Genomic DNA, 16050 nt, shown 5'->3' on the forward strand with positions numbered 1-16050 from the left:
GTAAAGGCTCAAAGAAGCTTGAGTCTGTATTGCCTGAGGGAGGGAATGGTAAAGTTCCTCTTTGTGTTAGATTTACAGAGTTGAATTAGGTGATCTCCTAGTGTTCCCAGGGTGGGAAGGAGCTGGGGAGGAAGGAGGGAGGGGGAAGGAAATGATTTATTCCTCTTTGTTGTGAGACTCAGGGAATTTGGGTCTTGGGACCCCCAGGGAAGGCTTTTGGGGGAGACTAGAGTCGATCAGGCGCTCTACTCTAAGTCCTGATTGGTGGCAGCCTATCAGATCTACGCTGGTAATTAAGCTTAGGGGAATTCATGCTAATACCCATATTTTGGACGCTAAGGTCCAGAATTGGGAATTATATTATGACAGAGATACACCTATCTCATAAAGCTGGAAAGGACCCTGAAAGGTCATGGAGTCCAGCCCCCTGCCTTCACTAGCAGGACCAGGTACTGATTTTGCCCCAGATCCCTAAGTGGCCCTCTTAAGGATAGAGCTCACAATCCTGGATTTACCAGACCAATACTTAAACCCCTGAACTATCCCTCAGTCTATGAAAAATCACAAGCAAAGTCTCTCTTGTGTATAACATAATGGAATCATACTGGTGCCCCCAAAATAATTGAAGTTTTGAGTGTTGCTGTAAAACCACATTTATTTAGGGATAAAATGAATTAGCTTTCTTAGATATAAAGAATATTAATTGACATAGAAGGGTTTGAAGAACATAAAGGATAACAGCAAACAGCACAAAGTCATTAAATAATCATTGTATATGTTTCTATCGCAAAAGAAAATCAGTATAAATAAAGAATTATAGTCATTACTGAAATGTCTGGAAATGCAGAATTATAACTAGCACTTAATCCTATCAAAGCAACAGTATTCTTCTTGTATCTAAACATAGAGGACTTGACTAAGCCATGTAAAACCTTGGCATTCATCAGCATGTTCCAAACTACCTACGAACCCTGGCTATGGGAAGTATGACAAGGGGAGGCTTGAGGTAGCGCATTGCATTTGCTTCTTCTCCTTTTGCAGGTAAATTGCTGGTCATGTCAGCCCAAATAGTGAGCTTTGCTTCATGGTGAGAGGCTCAGGACCACAGCACTTGTGGGATGTTCCAATTTGTCACATCCCTCAAGCAGACCTGGAAGGTTTGAAATACTGGGATAGCAGGCTACTATGGATAAAGGGAGTTATGTGACATATTTTCCTCAAACACAAGCCAAATAGCTGCTAGGAGACTCCATTCCAGTTCCACGTGTCTGGGTTTTTGCTAAGGAAAGAGACATAACCAGATAAAGGGAGGGTAGGCAGCCAGGGAACTTGTCAGTCAGCATTCCTTTCAGAAACCTGTGTGCATACAATTGGCTAAAGCCTCACAGTGCTAACTTGCTTGGTGTGCTTTGTTGACTCCCTCAGGAGGATCAAAGGGGTACAGATGGCAGCAGAGCAATCATCTAGCAACTGTTCTAGTCATGTTGCCAAGGGCTGGGGCAGACATGGAGCCAGGGCTGTTGTTTGCAGAGGAACAGAGAGTCACAAGTCTTCCCTCACCAAATCCTACGTATGCTCAGGTCCAGCACATTCTCACCTCTATTGGCCCAGCCCCCATTAATGGAATAGGAAGTCTAGGAGCCTTGCATCTTTTGAATTAAGCTTTCCTTTATCTAGTGTTAAGAAATAAAGGACTATATGCTCCCAAATTACATAGATTCTGCAGATTTGGGTCTTTCCTGCTCTCAGTTGAGGGTCTTCGGTTTCCTTTTCCTGGCTATTTAGTCTTTCTTATCTATGTGTTGATGTAATATAGCTATGGATCATAAGCAAGCCATACAAAAAATAAACTTCAAAGGTTCTAATATTCAAAGTGACATCTCTGTGGTTACATGCAACTTAGAGTGTGCATTTGCCTGCAGGTACAAATGAATGAATTTGTAAGTTTAAACCCCATTTGCATGCTCAAATCAAACCCAAATTAGCCCAGTCTGGATCTGATTCTTCAGTGTTTTGCACCTTGTATAGTCACTTATACCTGTGCAAAATGGGTCTAAAAAGCTTCCAAATCAGAATTCTTTGCTCCTTTTCATTGATGGTAACATTTTACACTCACCTTGCTCTCCATTTGCATAGGTGTGTGCAGGACTTTACAAGTTGCAAGACAGTGAAGAATTGGTCTTAAATGTGTTTTACTTACTTAATTTATATCATTTGCAGTCACAAGTGAGTTAGCTCCAAAATTTTGCATACAGCGGATTTGATCTCAGATATGTGAATGCCCAAATGAATGCCCATGGAGGCCACTTTCAAAATGTGGTGCAGAATATTTTCATATAATTATTGGACCTGAATCATTATTCTGAATCAAGTTTGTTATTTTGACTTAGTGAGAATTAAGTTTATCATCCAAAATTAACATTAATAACTTTTGAATGGAGTATAATTACTATATTTTTATTAAGAGCTTTGTTATCTAATTAAATTACTTTTTCAAAGGTCAACCTAAAGATCAGATCATTAAAAATTTAAAGCATAAAACATAACATTATAGCAAAGTTATTAATTATTATTAGTAATAGCAGTAATATACCAAAGTGTTACCAAAATTCTAACTTTAGATATCATTTGGTGATGTGGCATGATTATCATTGACTTTTATTTATAATAATTAATCAGTTGAAGAAATGTTCCACCTCCAGGTGCATGCCAAGGATCTCCTATTTTTGCATACATCAGGGACATGAATTGGCTTTGTCATGTAATTTACACAAAGAATGGTATACAATATCCCACCATTCCAGAAGCAGCAAGTATCTTTTAAAAAAGTCAGACTATAAAGCTTTGATTATCTTTTTTAAAAAGGCCATGGATATGACTAACTAGGGCTGTATGAAAGATTGATATAGGTCATTAGTAAGTATTCACTAAATACACAGTGGGGATTCTCAGAGATGTCTGAAAATGAGTAAAAAAATTATGAGTCAGCTGGTACCTGGATTGTGATGATTTCACAGCACCTCATGTTTCCTACTTCTCATTTGTATGGATTTGTGGAGCACTGCCCCTGACCAATTAACTCCTTGAAATATTTAGCTGCTTCTCTGATAAACCCTGCAAAGGATCTTTCAGGATCATTTGTAGAACACATAAAATGATTCAATCAAATGAACTATTTAAAAGATTCTGCCGCTACATACAAATACAACATATGCCACTAAATTAGGATGCACTACGTTACAATGACTATTTTAATTGGCCTTTACCAATGAACTGATTTACCCTAAAGACAGTGACTGTCAAAAGTGACTGTTTAAGCTGGATAATCAGTGCTGACACTATAGACAATGAGAATGGACATTGTCACAGGCCTGGATTTAGCCGAGTTTCCAAGGTAGCATGTTGAGTATTTGAGGACCTGTTCAATTTTCCAGCAAGTACCAGAGGGACCAAAATACAGGATAATAGCAGGAAGCAGAGTCCATCTTGGATGCACTGACACATAGTGCTCTATGATGTTGTCACTAGGACATTATCACATGATAAACACAATCAGGAGTGTGAGTGCAATTATTATGAAATGTCAGCCCTCAGCCAGCCAGTGGTAACAGAAGTGCTGTAATGATGCTTGTTGCTAGCTTCATCTCCTGCCTGCTTCAATCAATCATTTCAATTGTTTTCCTCAGCCAGCTGGTAAGATAATTAATAGAACACAAAATATCAGAGGACCAAGGGCAGACTGGAAAAACAGCACAGGGGGCACTAAGAATCTGAGTCTGGTCAATCTGGGGAGGTGAGCTGTAAATGATACAAGCTGAGAAAGGAAGGAGTGTTTCTGGGAAGTAGGGCTGTTTGGCCTGTATAGAGTCTTCACCTACCCTACCCCAGAATCAGTCTCTCATCCCTAGCAGCTCTGCAAAACTATTAGGAATTACACAGGATAATTTTTCTATCCCTAGTTGATTTCTCCTTCTCCAAGCACTACTGGAACAGCAGCAGGGTAGTGAGATGAGGAGTGCAACCTGCAAAAAGAGCAGAAGTCAAGAGAATCTCCCACAGAGACTGCAGAGTCCTGAACAAACATGAAATTAGAATAATGTCAATGCTGCTTCATACTAGTTGAAGAGCTGGCCTACAGTTTTTACCTAAATAGTACAATTAGCAGCCTTGACTCAACAAGGACATCATGGCTACCTTGGTTGCACTTCTTGTGTAGGCTCCAGGGCTTTGGCTGTGTAATCCACTGGTGCATGTGTGTTACAAGACCTCCTCTGTGCCAATGCATAGAATCATAGACTATCAGGGTTGGAAGGGACCTCAGGAGGTCATCTAGTCCAACCCCCTGCTCAAAGCAGGACCAATTCCCAACTAAATCATCCCAGCCAGGGCTTTGTCAAGCCTGACCTTAAAAACCTCTAAGGAAGGAGATTCCACCACCTCCCTAGATAACCCATTCCAGCGCTTCACCACTCTCTGAGTGAAAAAGCTTTTCCTAATATCCAACCTAAACCTCCCCCACTGCAACTTGAGACCATTACTCCTTGTTCTGTCATCAGGTACCACTGAGAACAGTCCAGATCCATCCTCTTGGGAACCCCCTTTCAGGTACTTGAAAGCAGCTCTCAAATCCGCCCCTCATTCTTCTCTTCTGCAGACTAAATAATCCCAGTTCCCCCAGCCTCTCCTCGTAAGTCATGTGCTCCAGCCCCCTAATCATTTTTGTTGCCCTCCGCTGGATTCTTTCCAATTTTTCCACATCCTCCTTGTAGTGTGGGGCCCAAAATTGGATACAGTACTCCAGATGAGGCCTCACCAATGTCAAACAGAGGGGAATGATCACATCCCTCGATCTGCTGGCAATGCCCCTACTTACACAGCCCAAAATGCTGTTAGCCTTCTTGGCAACAAGAGCACACTATTGACTCATATCCAGCTTCTCGTCCACTGTAACCCCTAGGTCCTTTTCTGCAGAACTGCTTCCTAGCCATTCGGTCCATAGTCTGTAATAGTGAATGGGATTCTTCCGTCCTAAGTGCAGGACTCTGCACTTGTCCTTGTTGAACCTCATCAAGTTTCTTTTGGCCCAGTCCTCTAATTTGTCTAAGTCTCTCTGTATCCTATCCCTACCCTCCAGCGTATCTACCACTCCTCCAAGTTTAGTGTCATCTGCAAACTTGCTGAGAGTGCAGTCCACACCATCCTTCAGATAATTAATGAAGATATTGAACAAAACCGGCCCCAGGACCGACCCTTGGGGCACTCCACTTGAAACCGTCTGCCAATTAGATATGGAGCCGTTGATCACTACCCATTGAGCCCAATGATCTAGCCAGCTTTCTATCCACCTTATAGTCCAATCATCCAGCCCATACGTCTTTAACTTGCTGGCAAGAATACTGTGGGAAATGCAGAGGTGATATGAGTTGTTACAGCCACTGGTTGCAGGGTCTTGGCACTTTAGCTCAATCTGTAGTAACTCATGCTTGTAGCTCTGGAGGTTCCCAAGTCAATCCCTACTGTGCCAGTGTTACCCAGGGTTTTCAGAACCCAAAACAGAGGTAACTTAGCTGTGTCTCTCCAGGTGGTGTCAGAAATAAATCAATGGGGGAACACAGTTCCTCTGCCTGATATACGATTGATACAAACCAGAGTGCTTTTACCTAAAACTACTTTATATTATATCTTAAGCATATATACATATATATCCTGTCACAGTATGTTCTGAGAATCTTAAACAATTTCTAACTAAACTTTTTATAAGCTTTCTCCAAACAAAGCACATAATTCATAACCCATAATAGGCTAACAATTTCCCTAGCAACAGTTAATAACAATTCATTATTCTCCTTATCAACAAAGCATTTCAAATCATACCCAACAAAACTTAAATGTTAGAGACACCTAAAACCAAGGCTGTCCAAACATTCCTTCAGTTTTCATGGACCTTTATCCCATCCTTCCATTCTGATAGCAAAACTGCAAATGGACAGCTGCGTAGCCTTACCTTCTCAGGGGCCTAAAAAGATTATCCCTACCTAAATAATGTTTGGGTTTGAGCTGGCAGTGGCTGAACATATAAGGTGACTTACTGCAATGATGTCAAGTAATGGGATACATGCAGGAATATCAAATTTAGGGACTACAACAGCTACCCTCAGAAGTTGCCCACACATGAAGAAAAGGTATGAATGGTGTCATCAACCCAAATTCCACTCAGTCATCAAACATTTCTGTCAAAAAATGAATTGATTGAACCACCCCATCGCAAATGCAAATGTTCCAAACAAAGAACTTATGCGAGTGATGTACTTCCAAAAGGTATACTTGCTTAGCCTAGATAATTATAAGTTAACTCAACAAACACTTAGATTTTTCTTCCTATAAGATGGAAAAATTGAGAGGTGTGTGAAAAAACAGGCAAATCAGATTATGTTGATTTCAAAGTGCAATTAGTATAAGTGACCTTTTTTTTTTGTCTCAAAATTGTGTATGTTTCCAGTGTGGCAAAATTATTTTAAATCCTTCTAGAGCCAACATAATTTGTAACTATTCAGTAAAAACTGGGACCAGCTTCTGGCCCCCTTACTCATGCTGACTAGTAATTAACTACAATAATTAGCTCATTTCATTTTAATGACACTACTTATAAAGTTACATGCTATATAGCATGAATTCGGGTGTCAAATTATGGTCCTAAATAGTGCCATCTTGTGCCCTTAATTATAAATGTAATAGTTTCCATAATTTTTCTGTTTACAACACCAGCTCTAATGTCATCTACATAGCACAGTATGAGATTTATCTAATTTCTTTACGTACTTATTTCTCTTATGCTTCAGACCTCTAGATTTGTGGGTCAAAAAAGAAACATACTTTAAAATGTGCTCATTAAAAGGACATTTTCAAAGTACATAAAGCTGAAAAAAAAGATCTATGAGTGTTCTTTAATTAACTTCTGATCTCTAAGTATATGAAACTCAGGCAATGGAAGGGCTGTTTTGTCTAATTGATAAGATAAGATATGATAAGAAATTGTATATAACCTTTTCAGTTGTGACCGTGCATGGGAATACGATTCTTTGTTTTTCCTTCTGTTTTCTTTATCACTTTCAATATATAACTTCCAGAAATTTCTGGTTTGTTTTCTGTGTGTGAGCAAGATAAATTGTTTGCTCATTTGCTTTAAACACAAGTTCTAATGTTTGGAGTATATGCCATCAATCTAGTTAGAAGAGAAACTCAGAGACATAAAACACAGCATATAAACACAAACATAAATCTATTTCAAATGCCACACCTTCTTAAGAATATGATTTGCATGGCAGTGAATATATTCCTTTCAGTATTTTCTCATTTAACAAAAAATTACAGAGCTCAAAAAAATTGCAATGAACTTAGCAATGAATTAGGAGTTAATAGTATCCTCTTTCAAATCCTTTTTTAAGATCACTTCTTTCATTTCTTTTATAAATTACCCAACAAATAATAGACATGATGAAGTTCAGAGGAGGTGGGTGAGCTAACATCTTTTATTGGAACAACTTCTGTGCCCAATCTGGTTACAACAACACTGTAAACAACATGATGAAGTCCAATTGAGTATAAATGATATTTATTTATTTTTAAAAATGTGTGTATGTTAATTGTATCTCTGCCCCTTAACCTTTGCAAGCAGCTTATTTTCTTAGCAATAGATTCACAAAAGGCTTTGTATCTAGCTTCCTAAATCCGCAATTTAGGTGCCACTGGCATTTACAACACTCTCACTCAGAGGTCACCTAATCCTTGAAGTGCCTAAATTTCCACTTTTATAGTCCCCTAGTTGCCCAAGTTTCTGCATCTGGGCATGTGCACAGCTGGCTCAGTATAGGTGCCCAGGTGTCTATCCCATGCCTAAGCATGAACAGGAGCCTGAAACTCAGGGCCTGCTTTAGGGTGATTCCCCTGATTCCCAGGAATTGGGCCCCATGCCTAAGAGGGACCCACAGTGTCTGGAAGAGGGGCCCGGCACCCTCCGCCGAAGTGCCACCGGAAACAGCGGCAACCAATAGAGCTGCCAACAAATTGCCGCTGCTATCTTCGGTGGCAGCTCAATTGCTGCCACTGTCTTTGACGGCATTTCGGCGGTAGCTCTTTTGAATCGGGCCCCTCACTTCCTAAAGCCGGCCCTGCTGAAACTAGGCATTGCCCCACCTACAATCAAATAGGCATTTTCAAAAAATGTCTAACTCCATACAAAACAGCCAGCTGGGAGACTCCCTCATAGCCCTTAGCCCAGGGATTGGCAACCTCTGGCATGTGGCTCACCAGAGTAAACACCCTGGTGGGCCAGGCCGGTTTGTCTACCTGCTGCATCTGCAGGTTCGGCTGATTACAGCTCCCACTGGCTGTGGATTGCCACTCCAGGCCAATGGGAGCTGTGGGAAGCACTGGACAGTACATTCCTCGGTCCGCATTGCTTCCCACAGCCCCCATTGGCCTGGAGCGGGGAACCACAGCCAGTAGGAAACACAATCAGCCGAACCTGCGGACACAGCAGGTAAACAAACCGACCCGGCCCATCAGGGTGCTTACCCTGGCAGGCCCTGTGCCAAAGGTTGCCGATCCCTGCCATAGCCCAATGGTTACGGAACTTACCGAGGATATGGGAGATCCCATTTGAATTCCCCCTTCTCCTTAACAGGGAGCTGGGAATTGAATAGGAGTCTTCAACTTTTTAATATGCTGCCCTAACTGGTGGACTATGGAATATGCCAGTAGGGTTTTCTCTCAGTCTCTCTTGTTGAAGTTGTTCCACCATGTATAATTAACTAAAGATGTGTTGGGCAAGAGTAGGGTGACCAGATGTTCTGATTTTATAGGGACAGTCCCGATTTTTAGGTTTTTTTCTTATATAGGGTCCTATTACCCTCCAGCCCCTCTCCCGATTTTTCACATTTGCTGTCTGATCACCCTAAGCAAGAAAGAAATCATGAGACTGAAATGAAGAATGGGAGACAAATGTTCAAATTATTTCCCCTCCTCATGCAGAGGTGGGGACTTGAATCAGGCTCTTACACCTCTCTGCCCAGTTAGTGTGTAGTTAGGTGGGTACTACCACCTTTCTCACAAGCAATGCCTGACTACAGGAGAAAGTTCCTGGCTGCAGTAATCAGTGGAGCTATGCCAATCTGCAGTAATTATGGATATGGTCTGAAGGGGTTTGGGGCTGGGACTGTGTCATCCTGTGTGTGTAGACAGTGCCCAGGACATTGTGGCTATTAGAATATTATCACTAATTAATAAAATAATGTCTGGAGACAGAAAAACAAAAACTTTATTGTGAGGTTCCTACAAATATTTTTGTATCAAGACAAAATGTCTACAATTGTTTGCTCTTTTCATATGAAATGACTGATATGGCATTTAATGAACTAGTGTGGCAGTATGGCCTGGAGACGTAAACCCAGAACTAGGAATCAGACACTTCTAAGTTCTGATTCTAGCTTGGTCACTGATGTAGCAAAGAATCACTTTTTCTCCAGGCTCCCTTTACAGAGGTGCATAATTAAAGTTAATAAATATAAAGTGCTGAATTGGTAAAGCACTTTATAAACACATGCAAAATTACAACTGTTTTTAAATACATATATATCTGCAGTACTTTTATAACTCCTGTCATCCAAGTATCTGAGCACCTCACAATCCTTAATTATTTATTCATTAGATACTATTTCTTTGTCATAATACCAGAGATCTGATAAGAAGCAGTAAAAACAAATATTCTTTGGTCCTATACTTTAAGACCAAATGCCGTTTTCCCCAGAAGTAATAATTCAGAGTGAAACAAGGCTGTGCTACTATAGACATTTTTTATCTGTTTGAAAAATATATAAAGTAGCATGTACTCCAGTAGCTAGCTAACAAAAATATTCAGCCGCAATGATAAAAAAGAATAAACAATTCAGTGTGATCCACAATTAGTCACCAAGTAAAAGAGCATATTGAAAAAAACATACAGTGCAGCAGGTCTTAAAATAAAAATCTCAAAATATACAAGTGTGTAATATTGATTGAGTTTAAGAAATACCAAGAAAGGGGCAGAGGGTATGGCTACACTTGAAATTTCAAAGCGCTGCCGCGGCAGCGCTGCGGGAGCGCTGCCACGGCAGCACATTGAAGTGTGAGTGTGGTCGGAGCGCCAGCACTGGGAGAGAGCTCTCCCAGCGCTGCATGTAAACCACATCCTCTACGGGTGTAGCTTGCAGCGCTGGGAGCCGCGCTCTCAGCGCTGCGGCACTGATTACACTGAGGCTTTACAGTGCTGTATCCTGCAGCGCTCGGGGGGTGTTTTTTCACACCCCTGGGCGCGAAAGTTGCAGTGCTGTAAAGTGCCAGTGTAGCCAAGGCCTAAGTCTCATGTTCTAGTCAGCATGCGTAAGAGTTACACAGTCAGGCTCAAAGATGACCAATACATCCAATTCCTCCAATGTTTGAAGATTTGTTTTAATTCATTGATTTTCGTGACAAATCAAATCATGCTGTAAACATATCCTAAAGTTAGCAGGAATTGATTAGATGCATTATTTTTTAAATATATGTAAATCCAATAAGAGTTCGGAGAGCAGACAAGTACTGGGGTTGCTAGAGATGTTGTCCTGTCCTCTATAGCAGTTCATTTGCTTTTTTTGTAAATTTTTGATGCAGCTACTGTATATCTTTTCTGGGTTTTTTTTCATTTGAGATTTTTCTTGTAACACTGAACAAGGAACTTTATTAGAATAGGACAAACACTACTTTCTGTCAATACTACTCTCTTTTTTCCTGTCTGCTTCACTATAGAGCATCTGCCTCAATTCTTCTGCCTGGTATCCTGTTTTAAAGAAAGAATACACATATCCCTCCAATGGCGCAACAGAGGTTGTGGTCTCAAAAGCCATACGTTGCTTAAAATATCCCCAAATTGTTTTACTTATAACAAATATAAAGTATATAGAAATATATAAATAATATTCAGGAAGGTTAAGACATGTAATATCAAATAAAACTGGTCTTCAGGCTAACCCCATTCTTTTTTGTCATTTGATACTTTGTTGACGTAGGAGCACATTTTAAAATATATCAGAAGCAGAAAACCTGCTAATCAACCAGTAGGGCCACTGGACAATTGAGATGCTAAAGGAGCACTCAAAAATGATAAGGCCATTGTGGATGAACAAAATGAATTATTTGCATTGATCTTCATGTCTGAGTATGTGAGGGACATTTCCAAACTTAAGCCATTCTTTTTAGGTGACCAATCTGGCTGTTCCAGATTGAGGTGTCATTAGAGGAAGTTTTGGAATAAACTGATAAACTAAACAGTAATAAATCACCAGGACCAGATGATATTCACCAAAGAGTTCAGAAAGAACACAAATGTGAAATTGCTGAACTACTAACTGTGGTATGTAACCTATCATTTAAATCAGCTTCTGTACCAAATGACTGGTGGATAGCTAATGTGATGCTAATTTTTAGAAAAGGCTCCAGAGTTGATCCTGGCATTTACAGGCCAGTAAGCCTAATTTAAGTGCCAGGCAAACTGGTTGGAACTATGGTAAAGAACAGAATTGTCAGACATATAGATGAATATGAATTGTTGGGGGACAGTCAACATGGTTTTTGTAAATGGAAATCATGCCTCACTAATCTACTAGAACAGGGATCAACAACCTTTGGCACATGGCCCACTAGGGTAAGCCCCCTCGCAGGCCTGGCCAGTTTGTTTACCTCCCACGTCTGCAGGTTCAGCCAGTCGTGGCTCCCACTGGCCGCGGTTCACCGCTCCAAGCCAATGGGGGCTGTGGGAAGTGGCATGGGCCAAAGGATATGCTGGCCACCACTTCCCACAGCCCCCATTGGCTTGGGATGGTGAACTGCAGTCAGTGGGAGCTGTGATTGGCCGAACCTGCAGATGCAGCAGGTAAACAAACTGGCCTGGCCCCCTGCGAGCCACGTGCCAAAGCTTGTCGATCCCCGTATTAGAATTCTTTCAAGGGATCAACAAGCATGTGGACAAGAGTGATCCTGTGGATATGGTATATTTAGATTTTCAGAAAGCCTTTGACAAGACTCTCACCAAAGTGTCTTAGGCAAAGTAAGCTGTCATGGGATAAGAGGAAGGGTTCTCTCATGGATCAGTGACTCGTTAAAACATAGGAAACAAAATGTAAGAATAAATGGTCATTTTCAGAACGGAGAGAGGTAAATAGTGGTGTCCCCCAGGGGTCCATACTAGGAGCAGTACTATTCAGCATATTCATAAACTATCTGGAAAAAGGGGCAAACACTGAGGTGGAAAAAAATTACAGATGTTACAAAACTACTTAGGTTAAGTCCAAAGCAGACTGTGAAGAGCTACAAAGGGATTTCACAAAACTTGGTCATTGGGCAACAAAATGGCAGGTGAAATTCAGTGTTGACAAGTGCAAAGTAATGCACATTGGAAAACATAATCCTACCTATACATATAAAATGATGAGTTCTAAATTAGCTATTACCACTTAAGAAAGAGATCTGGGAATCATTGTGGATAGTTCTCTGAAAACATCCATTCAATGTGCAGCTATAGTCCAAAAAGATAACAGAAGGTTGGGAATTATTAAGAAAGGGATACATAATAAGACAGAAAATATATTGTCTCTATATAAATCCATAATACTCCTACATCCTGAATAGTGCATGCAGATGTGGTTGCCCAATCTCAAAAAAAGATATATTGGAATTGGAAAAGGTACAGAAAAAAGCAAAAATATTATTAGGGTTCTGGAACGTCTTCCATATGAGGAGAGATTAATAAGACTGGGACTGTTCAGCTTGGAAAGGAGATTATTAAGGGGTGTGTGACAGAAGTTTATAAAATCATGACTGGTGTGTAGAAAGTAAATAAGGAAGTGTTATATATTTCTTCTCATAACATAATAACTAAGGGGGCACTCAATGAAATTAATAGGCGACAGGGATAAAACAAACATAAGGAAGTATTTCTTCACACAACACACAGACCAATGGGGGTGGCGGGAAGTGGCATGGGCCGAGGGATGTGCTGGCTGCCGCTTCTCACCACCCCCATTGGTCTGGAGCGGCGAACCACAGCCAGTGGGAGCTGTGATCAGCCAAACCTGTGGAGGCGGCAGGTAAACAAACCGTCCTGACCCGCCAGAGTGCTTACCCTGGAGGGTCACGGGCCAAAGGTTGCCGATCCCTGGTCTTAGTGTTTGCCATACTTGTTTAAACTGAAAGAAAGAGATTATTGTGATACATAAATGGTTAAGGAGACTAAACCTTTTATACACAGATCTTCAAGTAAAGAGAACTGATGAAGGATTGAAACAATTTTTGTTGTAGCTGGTTGTATATTTACTGATTGAGTTAATCATTTTTATTATATTTCCTTGAATATCCTTTAATCTTAGTGTATTGGAGCTATTTCTGAAACATGGGGCCTAAATTTGCTTATCGATGCCTATATGCAAAAACTACTGGGTAACATTGCTGCCTGGCCAGTTTTTGTACTGCCCTTCGACTTGAAAGATTTAATGGGTTGAGTATGTTTTCACCTGGGACACTTAAGAGAGCTCCACAGTTCACACACCCCTTGCCCAGACTATAGCGCCATGATAGCATAAGATAAAATAGTATAAAATACTTTTTGTGTGTGTAAAATCGTTCTCTAAATCATCCTATTAGTAATGAGCTATAGTCAACACTAAGACCCTTTCTCTTGTTGGTGGGAGTGGTGGCCAGTAGACAGTTTTTGTGTGTTTCAGAGAAGGTAACCCTACTAATAAGCCAGGGAATTGTGTGCACAGAGCAGCTACAAGATTTGACCTATTTGTGTTGAGGAAGGACCACAACATGATGAACTTCTGTATAGAGATACGGTTAGATTATCTAGGAAGTTGTAGAAAAGATTTAGTCCTGGAAGCAGTTACCTGTTTCCTACTGTCTCATCTTAGGGCACATCTTCACTGGCAATGTTAAAGCGCTGCCACGGGAGCGCTGCTGGGGCAGCGCTTTAACATGGCTTGTGTAGTCATGGCACTACGCTGGGAGAAAGCTCTCTCAGCGCTCCAAAAAGCCCACCTCCAGAAGGGGTGTAGCTACCAGCACTGGTGCACTGTTTACACTGGCGCTTTACAGTGCTGAATCTTGCAGTGCTCGGGGGGGTGTTTTTTCACACCTCTGTGCGAGAAAGTTGCAGCGCTGTAAAGTGCCAGAGTAGACAAGCCCTTAGTGAAGTTGTGGATTAAAAATCAGAGGACCAGGGAAGAGAATTTGCAGGGTTCTTTAAGATTCAGAAGAAAGAATTAGAGGTAATGGACTTAAAAACTGGTTAAGTATGAGCTTGAAAAAAATCATTTATATGGAAGATGAACTATTGGATAAATACAGCCAGGAGTTTAAACAAGGTGTGATGTCTACTGAGAAACAGATCACAGGTATAATTAGCAACAATACTTCACAGCACTTTAGAAACAAAACACTGGGAAGTGCTTTGAAAAAGAAGAAATTAAATCTCTTGTCGTTCCCAGGTGGTGTGAAGGGGAGGAAATCAATTTGTTATAAACATGTTTAGACTCAGGATTCAGAAGCAGAGATAAAAGAGAGTCAAACAAACAAACAAAACTCCACGCTGCTTAATATGTTCAAAACAACTAGATCATATTGGTGGATCATATTGGTATGGTGACTGTCATAATGACTTGTACGTTATAATTACTTATTACTGAGTTAGGAGGCCCTAGTCAAGATCAAGGCCCCATTGTGTTTTGGTGCAGTACAAATATACAGATAGAGAGGGTTCCAGTCTTAAAGACTTTATAATCTAAATAGATAAGCAACAAAGAGTTTGTGAGAGGAATAATCCACATATATTTCCTATTTTTGGTTTGTTTGTTTTTTGTAATTGCATAAATAAATATATTTCCCTGGCTGCCCCACAGCTTATGTCACATGAATCTATAGCCAATTTTATACAGGATATCAGATAAGATTGTCACAATGTCCTCTTCTGATTTATAAGATTTGAATAATGTATGAACCTTTACGTTGACTAATTTCTTGTAAACATTGAAGAAAAGTCTTCAGAAGGGATTTGAAGTAGGGACGAGTCATAAGACTAATAGGTCAGTTAAGTAAGGTGCCCTATGTGTAAGGAAGTATAGAAGAAAGCACAAATACATATGGAGGGAAAGGACAAATAGGCAGTTGAGGCTGGCATCATTGGCAGAGTAGGGAAGGTGGGGATGGGTGACAATGTGATAAGAGACAAGAGTGGATGGGTAGGGAGGGGTAGAATTGGGAAGTGGTTTGAAGATGAGGACAAGAAGATTGAACTTGGTACAGCGAAAGGGGGAATTTCCTTAATCTAACGTAAAACTTATTTAGGCTGAAAGTATAAGTATATAATAATAAAAATATGTAGCTTTCTACTGGAATTTTCATCAGTAGAGCTCACAGAACTTTACAAAGGAGGTACAAAAGAATGATTATCCCTAGTTTACCAGTTGGGAAACTGAGGCACAGCATGATTAAGGGATTTGGAAAATGCCACTCAGCAGGCCTGTGGCAGAACCTGGAATAAAAGCGAGGTCCCCGGAGTCCAGTGCAGAGTTCTATCCATTAGTATATATGGAAAAAAATATAACAGGGCATGACTTCTACATTGCTAAAACAATCTCAGATCAGTTCTAATATCTCAGTTAAGACTCTAGACCAAATATAGAAGCTGCATTCTTCTTATAGCAAGCTAAAAGTATAATAAAGCAATTTCTACTTTTATGATTCTTTTCCCTGGACTTTGTTTTTAAATGCATCACCATCGAAAAATTGGTTTGCCTTACAATTGCACTTTCCTCTTTCCACAAAGTGTAATTTTGAAAGATTGTGCCAGAGACTTTGGAGATCCTTTAAATATCAATACATTTCACCAGGCTTTTTTTTGTCTTTTGAGAAACAAAGGAAAAGTAGTATTGTTGAGAGTCACCAAATTTTGTTTAATTGAATCCATAAGCACTTAAATATTTG

Source organism: Gopherus flavomarginatus, chromosome 1, assembly GCF_025201925.1.
Source record: "Gopherus flavomarginatus isolate rGopFla2 chromosome 1, rGopFla2.mat.asm, whole genome shotgun sequence".
Taxonomy (NCBI): Eukaryota; Metazoa; Chordata; order Testudines; family Testudinidae; genus Gopherus; species Gopherus flavomarginatus.